This window comes from Melanaphis sacchari, unplaced genomic scaffold, assembly GCF_002803265.2.
Source record: "Melanaphis sacchari strain LSU unplaced genomic scaffold, SCAv2.0 Contig112_pilon_pilon, whole genome shotgun sequence".
Classification (NCBI taxonomy): Eukaryota; Metazoa; Arthropoda; class Insecta; order Hemiptera; family Aphididae; genus Melanaphis; species Melanaphis sacchari.
This window is the reverse complement of record NW_020270434.1, coordinates 802,670-818,835: the sequence shown is the minus strand read 5'-3', so window position 1 is coordinate 818,835 and position 16,166 is coordinate 802,670.

The window sequence follows — 16,166 nt, the reverse complement described above, 5'->3', positions numbered from 1 at the left end:
GAATATATCTCGCTTGAATTCTGAAAACACCGCTATCCCAAGCGGTGGAAAATAATCGTCAAAAATAATATTCTCACACGCGTATGCCGGAAAACTTCGTTTCATTTGTCTCAATTGCAGTCACATTGTTTATTATATTTTGTGATATTACAAAAAAATAAAAAATACATACGATTCTGTAATGTTTAATATGATACACTATTATGCATGACATAGTAAAATGTGAATTTACAAGTTAAATGTTGCATTGAAGTTTATATTGTTTTTCATAATTTCTCTATTGATTTTAAATGTGATTTTCTTCTAAACTAAAAAAAAATCCATATAATTTTATAAGCTGTTTGAGTTTTCGTGTAAATAAATTATATATTTGTGTAAACCACATTTAATAAGTAATAATTCAAAATCATAATCGAACAATTTTCAAGATCGAATACATAAAAACGGTGTTTATTTCACTATAGTTACAACTAAAGCGTTATTTAATGTACCACAAATACAATTTTGCTTTTTCTAAGTATAATCTCTGAATTTAGAACGAATTCATATTAGGTATTTAAATTTAATACATTTTGCTAAGAAAACTCTTACAAACTAGATGATTGTGATTTTAATTATGTAAAAATACCTAAAATTTAAATATAATATTTACAGTTAACTTCAATTTTAAGAAACTCATAATATAAAGTTGGTAGTTAGTAAATAGAGGGAAATAATGGTTATTTAATATTTTATTAATTGAAAAACTTTAAACCATCAACAGAAAATTCATATATACATATATATATATATATAATATATATTAGTGTTTATAAATTTAATATTACATTACCACTTTTAGTAGCAATTTAGACATTAAAAAGTTTTTAAAAGAGTTAAAATATTTGTTTGGTAATTAATTTGTTGTAAAAGAATGAGGATTTGTTTTTTAATTCTGTGATGTAATCAATTAAAAATTGAATGAATAGATCACAGCAAAAAATCAATTTTTGTAAACAAATAAATTTATTTATTTATCATAGATTGTATAATTCATTAAAAATAATTTTATTATTGTATCTTTTTATCTAATACTGAAATAATTATTAATTTTTATTACTAAAAATAATAATTGTTAATATTATATAGATAAATGCATAGGTAATGTAATTATTAATAAATTAATATTTTCTTAGCCTGAATTCATTCTTAAATATATTAATTTATATCAAATCACTAAAATATATATGTATTAAAAAATTATTTGTTTCTTAAAGACAATTAATTGTTTACAAAAAAATATTGTGAAATAATTTTCTAAATTTATCAAATATAATTATTATTGTTCAATGAACAATGTTCATATTATGAAGTTGATACTTTTTGCTTAATAAATTAGTGTTATTACACAGATTGGATAGTTTTTCATGAAATGGATACTAAATGAACACATTACATAATTAATTGTATTAACTAGACAGATATCTACCTAATGTGATAATAATTGTTATTTTGATAAACATGTGTATCTAAATAACGTTTAAGGAAAATCGTGCTGATTATATCTGGTAATAAATTATTTAATGTTAAAAGATTTTTTTTTAACTGCTATATTATGTTTTATTTATTTATTTTATAAATATGTTTTAGTTTATTCGTATATACGTTTTATGTTTAAGATGATTTGTTGCATTATAGCAAGATTACAATTTTATAAAAGTGACTTATATTCTACTAATACTGATTAATGTAGACGCAACGTTAAAAATAAATGTATAATAACCATTTTTTATTTAAAATAAATCGCAAATATAATTTTAAATTAATTTTGGGTCATTTAACGGGCAATGATTAATTTTTTAATTGTTGGAACTGACCAATATTTTTATTATACTGTTTACCGAAATATAAAAATCTATGTTAGAATTTTAACAGGGCAATTGATGAAAACGGATCAATATAATAACTAGTAGGTACGTCAACTTAAACATTTTAATATGCATTTGAATAAATATAAATATGCATTTAAATATTTTATCCAGACAGAAGAGTTTCATGAATTATTTATCGAATGTTTTAATATTATGGACAAACTATGTCCGTTGTTTTGTTTAGAGGTGTATGTATAAGTACACAAGATAAAATTCGTATTCCACTACAGCCATTACCTGACAAACTAAAATTTATGTTCTTCAAACAATTTCATACGTGAACATTTTAACTGCTGTTCATAAGTTTTTTATATACGATATCCATTTTTATTTTTAAATGTTTCATTTTATGGCTCGCCACTGCAGAGGTAATACTTTTAATACCGTTTGTAAATAACAATATAACGGTGACTTTATGACTAATTATGTGTATTTACACCATATATCTATAAATGTTATGCAATTTGTGCATTCGATTTTTGTTTTGAGAGAAACCGTGTTCTGGAATCAAATGGTAAATATTTTTATTGTTTACAAATACTTCTGTCTAAATAAATACGAAGAACATACAAAGTTGTTTATTATTATGGAATCGTTTAGGACATTATTCGTAATTTCATGCCATCGCATTAATCATATTATTTACTTATAAATATTTCATTATGTGAATATTTTAGTTAAGCGTCATATTATCTTTAATGGAACGTTTCCTTTAATGTTCAATGTAGTTTTCAAAATGAAACTAACAAATTTTATAATATTTGTTGAGATATGATACGTTTGTTACGCGTATATTATTCATCATATTTTAAAATCACTAAATTACTTAATAAATAAAATAAAAAAAAAAATACTTTATAATTAATAAAAAATTCACTGGTTGACTTTTAATGTATTAGAGTCTGACTGAAATAGTAATGCGTACAATTCATATAAATGAAACTATAACATTATGAATCTGGTAGAATTACACTTTAAACTCTCAGACAATAAATCCACAGCAAGTATTTAAACAAAAAGACAAAATGATAAAATAACAAAATATCACTACTCGTATTTTATAAATTATAATACTATTCACACAACTACAAACACGACTAGCTAGCTATACTATTCGTACATTAATTATTCGACACTTTAGATGGCGTTAATCTCGTCGGTTTTACTATATTAAAATTCTTTGGGTTTTTCAATGTAGGTTTACCATGAAATATAATATTTAATTATCATAATATACCGTGTATTTAGAGAGCACAAAACGACGCATATCGTATTGTGTGGTATTTTTCCCAGCCTTATCATTCTAGACCGATATGCCATACTTTTCTGTTTATTTGTTCAAACTTAAAAAACCGACAGACGTTTATACATGAGTTTTACTGTCACGCTGTTTTTCTCGCTCTGCTTTGGATTCTTTCGCTTACTTCATTTTATCGATTTGCATCGATTGGATACCTAGTGTTGATCGAATCATCGAAAAAGTTTTTAATTGTTTGTCACAACACGTGATCGAGTACGATCGCAATATTCACGATTATATTTGTACCTACAACACTTTTCGACAACGTTTATCAAGATGATGATGGATGGTAATCATACAAGCTGTGTTCACGCGTACTAAAACAAATACTATTATTGTGTTAAAATTTAGCTTTGCCATATTTGGCGTATTGTGTTTTGTCACATATTAATTTTAATTTGAACTATAACCAACAATAAGTAATCAGTTATTATAATTCTATATTTTTATATAATTTTCGTCTATATAATTAATGCAAATTTTAGGTTTACTATAATATTATTAAATTATATTCATATGAGTTTATAATAAATATATGTACGTTTATTTGTTATTCATTTATGTATTATTAAGTACTTATTATATTTAACACATTGAGTTTTGTTACGCAATATTGAATAAAAATCATAGTAAATAAATTTAAATTATATTTATTTTTTTCGGAATGTAAGTAGAACTGTTCAAATATTATACAAGTATCATCAACTAATAAAGTACATAATACTATAGATTGAATTAACTATAAACTTAATGAAGTAAAATATTATATCTTTAAAATACTATAATTAAATTGTAGTTTTGTAGCACAATATTTAATCAATTTAATACAATAGATGTTTTTATATTATTATTATTTTTTTTTTTTTATTGAACTTGAGCCCAGCGACTAGGGCCATTAGCTGATTAGCTATTGTGGGGGTTATGAACTGTGGGTAGAGGTAAGGTTGGTACATGTAGGTTGTTTTTACGATTGTTATGGTTTTTATGGTTGATACAAACACGAGTATGTGTGGCAAGGTTTTTAACCACTACGAGCCCGGATGGTCACCCATCCGGGAACTAGTAGTTGTAGCCGTTACTTACTCCCAGTCGAATTCCGCGACTGGCAGCAGCTAACGTGCTACACCAAGCCACTTTTATACTATTTGTAATTTATTATATCCATAATAGATTAACATTATTTGATCGAATTTTAGTAAGACTAATAATTAGTAATAAACAATAATCAATGCATTCTTAGAATTTAGATAAACTATATTTATTCAATTTTATCAACTTACAACATGGTACATAAATCTAGTAAAATATCAGGTATGTACAAAAAATAATTTGATGTATAATTAATTGTATGTATCTACAGTTATTTTTTTTTACAAGAAGCAATCATATAAAAAATTTCTTACTTATAAACCTAAATAAATTTAATATAATATTATCATTTAATTGAAAAAGAATAAAATAGATAGTTTATTTCAACAAGGTTATTTTATATTTGCTTGTAATGTATTTATTATATCACTAAATTAAATTATATTTCCTTTCACATAATTTTAAATTAAATTTTTTTTTCATTATTGTTTATTAGTATCATTTAAAGTAAACATAAAAGTTTTGGAAGTATAAAGTACAGTTGTTTAAGTTTTAGAATGTTAAAATCATCCCGCAGCGTATTTATATCCATAACTTCAAAAATTATTTTTGTTATAATTATTCAAATAACACACAAATATATTTTTATGTACAATGTCTTTTAAAAAATTAGTTTCAGTAGTTATTAACAATATTATTTTGTCTTAAGTGAAATTATTTAAAAAAAAATATGAAAAATAAAATGTTTATGTAATGTTATCTGGGTATAGAAAAAAAACATTTATACTAGTTTTAATTAGGTATAATTTATAATATTTTTCAAATTAAAAATTAATTGAAATAATCATTAAAATCGGTAACAAATATGCGTAAAGCACCAAAATAATTGTAGAAAGTATATTACGTTAAGTGATAGTTCTTAAAATGAAATTAAATACATATGGATAGAAAATATATTGTTATTTTGTTTTAACTACAAATAAATGTTCTTAAATTTCATTCATAATATTTTGGATATGCGTATATATATTTGTTCATACATATTCGGTTGGAAATAATTGCGTTATTTTAGTCTTATAATTTAGTTTGAGGAAATGGGTATACGTGAATTATTCTTCCTTCCATGCATGTTTTTGGTTATTGTTGTTTCTTCGCACGAACTGAAAACTTATATATGACATTATAATGAAAAACAAAATAACGGAAATAATTATTTCCGCAAACATAACAATAAAATGTAATATAAAATATAACACGTACGCAATATTAAATAAGCTAAGGCGATAACCACAAGAATTATGATTTATTTTTTTGTATAATCATTTATTTATACTAATGATTTAAATGTTTAAAATGTATTATGCTAATATTTCAATAACAAACAAATTTGAAAACTGTGTAATGATTGTCGTCTATCAACATCGTACATTATTCCTTAAGTAGGGCACACGTTGTTAAAATGCTGAGTGTGAGGAATGGCAAGCGGGGCCGACTGGTGACCTAAGGCTTTTAGGCAGCAGTCTAAGGTATACAACAAGGACGAATTCGTGTAGTGTAGGAGAGTGTGTACGAGGAGAGTGTGAGCGAGGAATGTGTATGCGACACCAGGACCAGACAGACGACCAGAAGACTCCTCAAACGATCCGTGCAGCCATCCACCATCCACACTCACGGCTTGTCAATCTACCCGGATCGGTAATCTTCATTCTATTATATAGTCTTAAATTATCTGTTAAATATACGTTACATTTTATACAATTATGCTTTACTTAAATAAGGTAACCCTGATCTAGTATATTAATATTACACACCGAGGTCGAGTCCCCGAGACCTCGTTAATCAAAACTTTACTTTATCGGTAAGAAGACGCGAGAGCGCTTCGCTAGGTGAAGAGGGAACGTTACAACTGCATTACAATACACATATGGAAAAAAAAGTATGCTACGTTAAGTATACTTTATTAGCAAAACCTCTAAACAATAAAAAGCGACGGAAATATGAACAGTTTATACTAAATTTAAACACAATTATTATACGTATACTATTAATTAAGTAAAGTCGTAAGGAGTTAAATTTTTTTAAATACTTAATGTTATGATATATATACTTAAGAGATAATACTTTTAACTTTAAAAGGAAAAAGACATATCTGAACGAGAGATTATACGATAGGTACTGGTACACTTAGTTAAATAATGTAAATCTAAGTTGATTTAAAAATTGTTGTGGTATTTTTAAATTGGAATTTAGAAATGATACAATAAATATACCGAATCGTTTAGAAGAATTAGAAGATGTTTAGAGCAAGTAAAATTATAAGAATTCAAAGATATTTTTAATTTTGTCCGAAAAGAGTAAACTATAAAATTTTTTGTTAAGGTTATAGTATGAAATGGTTTAAAAACAGTGACGCGTCGCATAATAATATTTATTATACTGTGTTAAGAATTAAAATTGATGTATTCATAATTCGATAAACTAAAGGAATTAAATAAAAGTAACTGCTTTTTTTTTTTTTTTTAAATAATTTTTATTAAAATTTAAAGCACATAAAAAATATGATTATTTTATTCAATATTTATTTATTTATTTATTTATTTATTTTTAAGTGGTTTATGTATGTTCTTTAATAAATATGTCGTATTCTTAAAATAACCTACATAATATAGTATGTAATTAAATTAAAACCATCAGTTAAAATGAAACGTTGTTTAATTATTTAATGCTCAAGGTTAAATTTAAATTAAACTATTATAATTATAAGATAATACGATTATTTTATTAAATATATATTTTCTGTTTAAATTTTTGTTATTGTAAAAACATAATATTTATTTCGTTGTTTAATAGGTAAATTAATAATTTATATTTTGTTTGCTCAAACATGATAAATTTTTAATTAAAATTTCTAAAATAATAACTTTTAAGTTATATGTATTTCATATACACCACAATTCAATAGAAATATAACATAATACTCATATATTAAGAGTTAAGTTAGGTGTAAAATTTAAATAATTTAAAATTCTACACTTAAAAAAATAATTGTGTATAATTTTATTAATATACACATAAAATAGGACTAAAAAAAAGGTTGACCAGTTGAAGATATAACGTGCCACAATTGTAGGTATCTCATTTATACCTAGGCTTAACCTACTTTTATGATGAATTATTGCATATTATACTCGTATTTTTTTATTAAAAAAGTTGAATGTAGTATAACAATAAGTTGTTTATAGAGTGTTCAATGTATAGTATGGGGAAATGTAGTTTTATAAATCAATGTGGATTTGTGTTTACGAGATAAAGAAGGATCTCGGGGAGAAAATAAATAAATAAATAAATATATACCATGCAGATAAAAGATTGGTTCGGTTTATCCACAAGTATACGTATAGTCTTGTTCAGCAAAACCAAATGAATGCACAAAGAGGTAGGATTTTGTTCTCTACAAACTGTGAATGGATAGTATTAAACGAGCAGAATGTTCATAATTATTCTTACCAAAAGATTTGATTTTAATTTTCGACCTGTGATCACTGATAACATACCGCAGAGCTAACATAAAATTACAATAATAATGTAGTAACAAACTTTATTGAGTTATAAAACGCACTACAAGGTAGCGGTTGTCCGAACATATTACTCGGTCCAGGAATCGTGGAAAAGTTTTCAAGTGAACGCTAGGTTGTGGGATGAGATTTATACGGGCCACGGTGGAACTGATATGGTGTACTTGAAGTTTACTGGGCTCGAGTGACAACGATGATAAAATTATAACGACGACAGTAGATCGAACAGCGGTACTCCAAAGTTCGTTTGCGACAAAACGATTTGCGGTCTTATAGCAAGCGAGTCACAGTGAGTACGTATTAAAATAATAATAATAATAATAATAATAATTTAGCACGGAGGTGTTTCGGAAGCGCGGGATAATAAGCTTTTCTCCGAGAGACAGTTTTGCCTGGCCGGCGTTAAATTAATCAAGCCGCTTGCTAACCCGAATTCTTCGACAGCGCGACTTTCTGATCTCCGCGGCGTCTACCGATCCATGAAATCGTTATGGTCTCGACTCGCTCATTTCTCCTTGTATTCTTCTTCTCCCACAGGAAAACCTCTTGCAGGTATATTTGTGTATGTGTGTAGAACGATCTCATCGGCTTCTCAGCGACAAGTTCCTTAAACCGCGTATTTTATCCATATCTCCCCTCTTCGGGGAATTTATCGTACATTTATATCTGATTTTGATTGTAATAGCCGAGCAATATAATATTTTGATCGACATGCGCGTTTAGATATCGAATAATATATTGGAGTTATGCCTATAACGAATAATATATTTTAGAAATGCTTAAAACACACTGAGTTAAACGGAGACAGTAGTACAATAAATAACACGGTGTCGTTCACGGTACGATCTAAGAGGAATTCGGGACGTACGTCAGACACATCCTGTTAAACGAAACTTTATCGCCAGACAAAAACTAAATTCGGAAAATGTATTTTTTCGGGAATGCATAAATGATTATCACAAGGTTTATCGTTTTGTAGGTGCTGGAATCTAGACGAGTATCGGATTAGCATGGCTCACCAGCCGTTAAAACTTTAGGATCATATGGTTATTGTTATTATTAAATAATTTTACTTAACTTATTCGGTTGTTTGCATGCCATGAATACATATGACATTGTAAGCACATTTTAGTATTTGACCATCACGCGCGATTACAATGCAAATCAATATAATAAAATGAGCGAAAAAGTCAAATATATTTCACAGTACCTTTAAGCATTATATATATGCGTATAATATAACACTTTAATATTTTTAGTATATGAATATTGTTTTGTGTTATTTTTCCCAATCAGGAGCGATAAAGCAGTATACATTTGTCTGTGATTATGATATATGGACTTTTTTACTTGAAAAACATTATTGGTGTAGTGAAAAGGCTAGCGCTCTAAACCATTCATATAATAAAAATCCCTTCATTGATTGAAATGTTAAGAAAATATATTTTTTCGAGAAACATACAAATTTTATTTTATTTTTTTTCTACATTCTTCTCATATATTCATCAATAAATATCAACCAAAATACAGTTGTAATTAATGCAACTTTAAGTTTTACTAAATTAAATATTTATATTTACAGTTAATTGCAAAGTTTTGTTTTTGGAACTAGAAAAGAACATAAAATATTTAAAGAAATACCTATACGTACCTTTTCATACTACGGGAACAATTTTATCATTTCAAATTTAAATAAAATCACAGAGCCCCACGGACTAACATATTATATATTTACATTTTTGAATTATTTATAAATAGTGAATATTGTTTATCGTTTTTTTATTTTTTTTTTATATATATTCTTCGCAGTTTTACTGGTATAAAGTACAATTCGAATACATTTCATCGGCTATAAAAAAAAAAGAACTATCGACTGTTGATTTCAAGTGGCTTTGCATTTCGATTGGATGGAAGAAAAATATATTACATGTTGTCGTACGCAAATGAAAAATAAATTATCTACTGAATTTTCGGACTAGCTTCGATAGCTCACCAGTCACCAGTGACAACCAATTTTTAAAGGAACGAATCTTAGATAGTTTAAATCTATATTGTTTTTTGTTCGTTTAAAAATTTCAGTTATAACATCGTTATTATTTTGAATACGTTCCATGTTATCATTTTAATTGATATCTTCACCATTGTCCGATGATTAATAATATATTATAAAATATATTAACGCGGTATGATGCATAAATATGGGTGTGATTATATTTTATTGATTCGACCCACTCTCGTTCGTCATACATACACTAGAAAACGAAAATTATTCAGGTGTATGCGAACATCGGTCAACCATTCACACGCTGATATTAAGTGTAACTATTTCGACGAATGAGTATACTTAATACTACATACGTAACTGAAAAACACTGTTTTTTTAAATGAATAGGGAACGGTAATAATAATATTACAAATAAAACAAATCCTTTTTAAAGAGAATCGCTTATACAAGAAAAAATGTAAACGTATACAATGGCGTTCATAATATAATAACATAGTTGATAAAGAATGACCAAACTCGTTTTGGAAAATTTATACCAATAAAAATAGTATATTTTATTTTGGAGATAGGATTGTATGTCATTTCAAATAAATACATAATAATTATAGTATTAAAAACCATTATATTAAAATGGTATAGTTAATAAAATTAAAACATTTATAACTACTCAAATATCATTAATGTGAGTTAAGTTCTTTAGGATATTTAGTACAATGTTTATTTTGATTAGCAGTGAGTAAATGTTCTCTGGATTTTAATCTGCTTGTCAACGCGTAATACGCTGCAAAGTCATACTTCAACTTCAACTTAACATCGTGTTAATTTGTTTTAAAGTTAGGTAGACATTTATTATACAACATTATTGTAATATTAATTCACAAAACTATTTTTAACTTCATACTTAAAAGTTTAGCAAAAAATAAAAAATATCAGAGATTGACTTTGAAATCATTCATAATCGAATTATTGGTCAGTGGGTCAATTCTAGGTACCACTCTTCTCCCATGTACATAATATTATTCGGCTGATTTAGTTATGATCATAATAAGAATGAACGTGATCAAAACAATAGTTAATATCATTGTATGTTTTTGAAATGCAAAATAAAATGAAAAATAAATTAGCCCTTTTACATTTTTTATACACAAAAGTGTAGCTTAGAGAACATGTGAGAAATGGACTATCTCAGAATTTTTTGAAGACTATTGGTAGATTTTTTTATTAAACAAAAAATACAATTCAATATTATTAATTTTATTTTTATTATACAATATCACCATATTTTTATGTATTTTATATTATTTTAATTTTATAACTTCAGTATAAGGGTGACTCTATACCTAAATGTATAAAAAATGTCTTAATTTTATACTCATCTAGCTTTTAAGCCTAATTACGACTATGTGTAAACAATAATACTATTCTGTATAATTTTTTTGCAGTTGGGGATGTTTTAATATTTTTGAATGTTTTCAATTGAAAGATATCTCTTTTTTAGTATTAAATATACACGAGAAATGTTGTATTTAATTGATGTTATGAAATATACACAATAACGCACATTTTTTGGTACTTAATGATTTATTTATAAATCCTAAAATGAAACATAAACAAACATACCAAAAGCTTATTATTAACAAATTAAATTTGTTATTATTTTTACACAAAAGCTAACCGATTTAATATTATTATTAGTATACATTTTGGTATTGTATTATAATTAACTATTTAATAAATTAATATAGATTTAGTATTTCTTATATTTGCATAAAGATATTCAATTTTAAACAAATTTAAGCTTTGAAATTATACCAAAAATTGAGATAACACTATTCCGATGTGGTGTAAACATTTTTTTTTTTAAAGTTTTAATACCTTACGACTTTTGTACTCGCGCTTCCCAACTTCTAAAAATATTTAGTAAATGTATACAGTCAATAAATAAATTGTGTATAAAACAGGGCTTGTAAACATTATAATAACGTTATATATAAATCTAAAGAGCGGATTTTTAGGTCATTAAAAGCTTAAAGTATGATGCTAATATGTTCTAAAAAACCCGTAAAATATTCTCTAAATATTCCTTAAACTAGTAAATATGCAGATAATATGATTTGTTTTTTCTCCAAAATAATTCAATAAAAACAATAAATAACTTGTGTACCATTCCTTTTTGGTAACATATAAAATATTTAATTATAAAAAATAAAAAACAGTTCATAGGTATATGAATATAATTAAATATATTATATAAAAACAAAATAGTTTAATAAAAACAATACATAACTTGCATGGTCTTTAGTAACAGTTAAGTTATTTAACTATAAAACATAAATCAGTTCATACTTAGTTACCTTTATAAATATAATGAAATATTTATAAAAAAAACAAATAAAATTAATAAAAACAAAATTAGTTCATACTTAATTACTTAATAAACTATATCACCATCAGTCGAAAATACTGTATCATTTGTTTTATTATACGGCTCTATCGACTGTTTATGTAAATATATTAAACTTTTATTAATTTTCGGTATTTAAAAAAAATAAAAATGAATATTACAAATTTAATTAAATCGTCAGACATTCAAGTTAAAATAATAAACAATATAAAAGTAAATATAGATTTATTATTAGAAATCATTCTTATCACGTTATTATAAGATCGTAAGTACAATTATGGATTAAGAGTAACATAATCCGCTCTCTATATATAATAAAAAATCGATTGAAAGTTGTCACGTATTTATAACGGAAAACGATAAACATAATAGTTAAATAACACAAAACAAAACATAAAGATTAACAAAATATATGATAAATCATAAAAAAAAACATAACGCAAAACGTTTAATATAGTATATCATTAAATGAATTAATTATTTTCCAATTATTTAATAGTTATAATTTATAAAATATATTAAGAAATTTAATTCTGAATAACGATAAACTTATAATTTGTATAACGTTCTAATAAACGTTCTAAATTATTTTACGTTATTTACAATTATTGTAAATAACGTAAAATAATTTTTTTTCAAATGTAAGACCTAGTATATAAAATTGTTTCTTTGAATTCTATCAAAGAGGATCTTATTTTGAGAATTAGAAAAATCGACTGCTTTATTAACAGTATAATGTAACGATAGACAAGATATAAAATATATCATTTTATAAAATAACTACATAAAAGGAGTGTATAAAGGTTTTCGGGCAAACACGAAATTTTTTTATTATAAACTAACAATTTTTTAGTTTTTACAAGGTCATGCATACCAAATATTTTGCAATCGTGTATTAAGCCATACTTCAGATTTTTGATATTTTGTCATAATCATCCCATACAATTATATGGCTTTGTTAAATTATGTATAAAAAAGTATTTAGTTATACATTTTTCAGTTTTTTATTAAAAAATAATATTCTGTATATATTTTTTCCATACATTTTCCGTAAAATGCGAGTGTAAAATATTAAGTTGGTCCCTTAATTTACCTGCAGTATGTTAAAAACTGATAAGAATTGAATACTATCGCTCTAAATTTATCATTGAGTGACATTCTTGAGTTTGAATATTTTTAATAGATTTATGTTTATATATCACACCTAGTTAAATAAATAAAATAATAATATATTGTTTACAATATTAATATCAGAAGCAAAATTAGAAATTACTTTTTTTTTTTAATATTGTCCTTATATGTCTACATAGATCATATCATGTTTCAGCAATCCTAAAAATTGTAGACGACCTCTAAGAGGACAACAACCTCAATGTTGAGAACTGTTGTTATATAAAATCTAATATCTATACCTAGTGTTAACTTATTAACAATATCAAATAACAACACTAAAATGAAGAGTTTATCTTTTCACCTGTCTGTCATAAACATTGCATAATATGTACGACACACAGGGGTTTGAAATTTTAAACTTCAAAACATTCACAAAATATGAAATTAATATTGTCATATTTGACAATATGACAGACCCACGCGTACAATCTGGCAAACTGGGCAACATGGGCAAAAACAGGATCAAGCTTTTATAATATTATGTACTGCGTGTTTTTGTTATTTATTAAAAATGTCACATTTATTTTATATAAATTAATGAAATAAGTTAATAAACTGAATAATTGAAGAAAAAACAAAAAATAAATAAATATATCTAGCTAATATGAATATGAATGAGTAATGTGAAGTTAACAGATAGTTTTTGTTCCTTGTTTGTAAGCAACTAAATTGGTCAAAATAACTGTAAGTTATCTTTATTATCTTTAAGTATAAATCAATATATATTATTAATCTATGGGTACGAAGCTTGAACATAGTATGGAGACATGATTTTTCTTTAAAGGGTAAGCTTAACTAAAATTGCTCATAAGTAAAGTTAATGTTATACTAAAGTCATTGGTGGATAACATTTGAGATTTTTGCAGTAACTTTTACACAGATCACAATTTTAATATAGTTACACTTTAAGCAATAAGTTCACAAAATACTGAAATTAAGCCCGCTCTTACCCCTTGGCTACGCCACTGAGTTAACGTATTGCATAACTCATACCACTCATTTATTTTTTGTAATGCTCATTTGGTGAATTTACAAAAGTCCAAAAATCTAAACTAAGTCATAACCTAGTAAAAACGTATAAACAACAAAGGAAAACATTTATAAAAAGTTGGACCTATAATATTATTATTTATAATTAGTTGAATTATTAAATTGCATCAATTTATATTGTTGTTTTTTGAGACAGTAATGTACCTATTTTGCCTATACAATGCTCCGTACATCGATATAGAGATGGTGTGTTGGAAATTCGTTTTGCTTCAATCACCTCGGAGCAGGTTGGTGTATACTGTATACTATTGTAAACTGGAATATATTTGAAAACTCATATAAATTCATGCGACGAAAAAAAAAAAATGTTTGTGTTTACTAAATGTAAAAATGTTAACATCTGACGTGTCATCAGCTGTTGCGTAAACATTTGTTAATATTATGTACACAGGATTATTAAAATGCATCGAGAATTAAAAAAAAAAAAAATGTAATAACATAAAAATACCTGATAGTAAAACCAATCATTTCGCTCAAATTAATATAAAATAAGTTTTACTTTGAGAATTCATATGGTTATAGGTATCTGTACGTGATAGACAATGGTTACGTCAGTTTTTTTAAAATTTTTGATTGCATTATATTTTGCATTATATTATTATTTAGAATCGTGTAATGGACTCTATATTATTGATGTTAAGCGTAGCATAAGTGACCTACTTTTTTCTGATACATTTTATTTTGAAAAAGTAAAATCTATTTATAATAATATGGTACTGATCGAAGTATCTCATTCGTAATAAATAGGATACATTTGTCGTGTAGAATGGTCTTAATGTTGAACAATTTTTGTATAATATAATATACGATTCTCTTCAAAATTCAAAAAATGTTTGTATATGAATCCCGTTCAAAAAGATGTCCCCGGGATCCGATTTTCATATGTCTTATACTATCGAAGTATATAGCTATACTAATTAGTTTTTCAAGGAATTGAATAAGTTACCTAAAGAATATGGAATGTTTGAAATTTTGATCATAAAAAAAGTGTTAATAAAGTATTAAATGAAGTTTTTTAGTTAATTTGTTATAATATTATTAATGTGTTATTAATTATAAATAGTATATAATATGAAATATAAACATCTGTTGTGTAATGTGATGCATATAAATGGCCCTCTTACATATTAAAAATACAAACATTAAATACAATAACATTGTAAATTATAAGTCCATGGCAGTTTTTAATATGTATTGTTTTACATTAATCAATTCATTTTTTATGTAACGCGTTTAAATATTATTATATAAATTATATTATGTGGTAATTTTACTGTATTAATAAAATTAAATACAATTTTTTTGACCATTTATATTAATTTATTATCACAATTACTGCAATGAATTAGAATAAGTGTTCCCAAGTGTGTTATAATATAACCGCTCAATTTATACATAAAATACGTTTTCTATTTATTTATTACATTACCTATATTAAAATATTATCATAATAATTTAATAGCCATATATACCTTTGCTCAAATATTTATTAAACGTGAAGAATTTAATGGAAACATAAATTTAAGTTATTTATTAATATGTTTAATTTAAAATAGTATTTCTTATGTGTATATTTTCATCAAATGACATTGCAAAAAACGTAATTATTTCATTATTGTTATTGTTATTATTATTATTATTATTTTTTGTGAAAAAATGT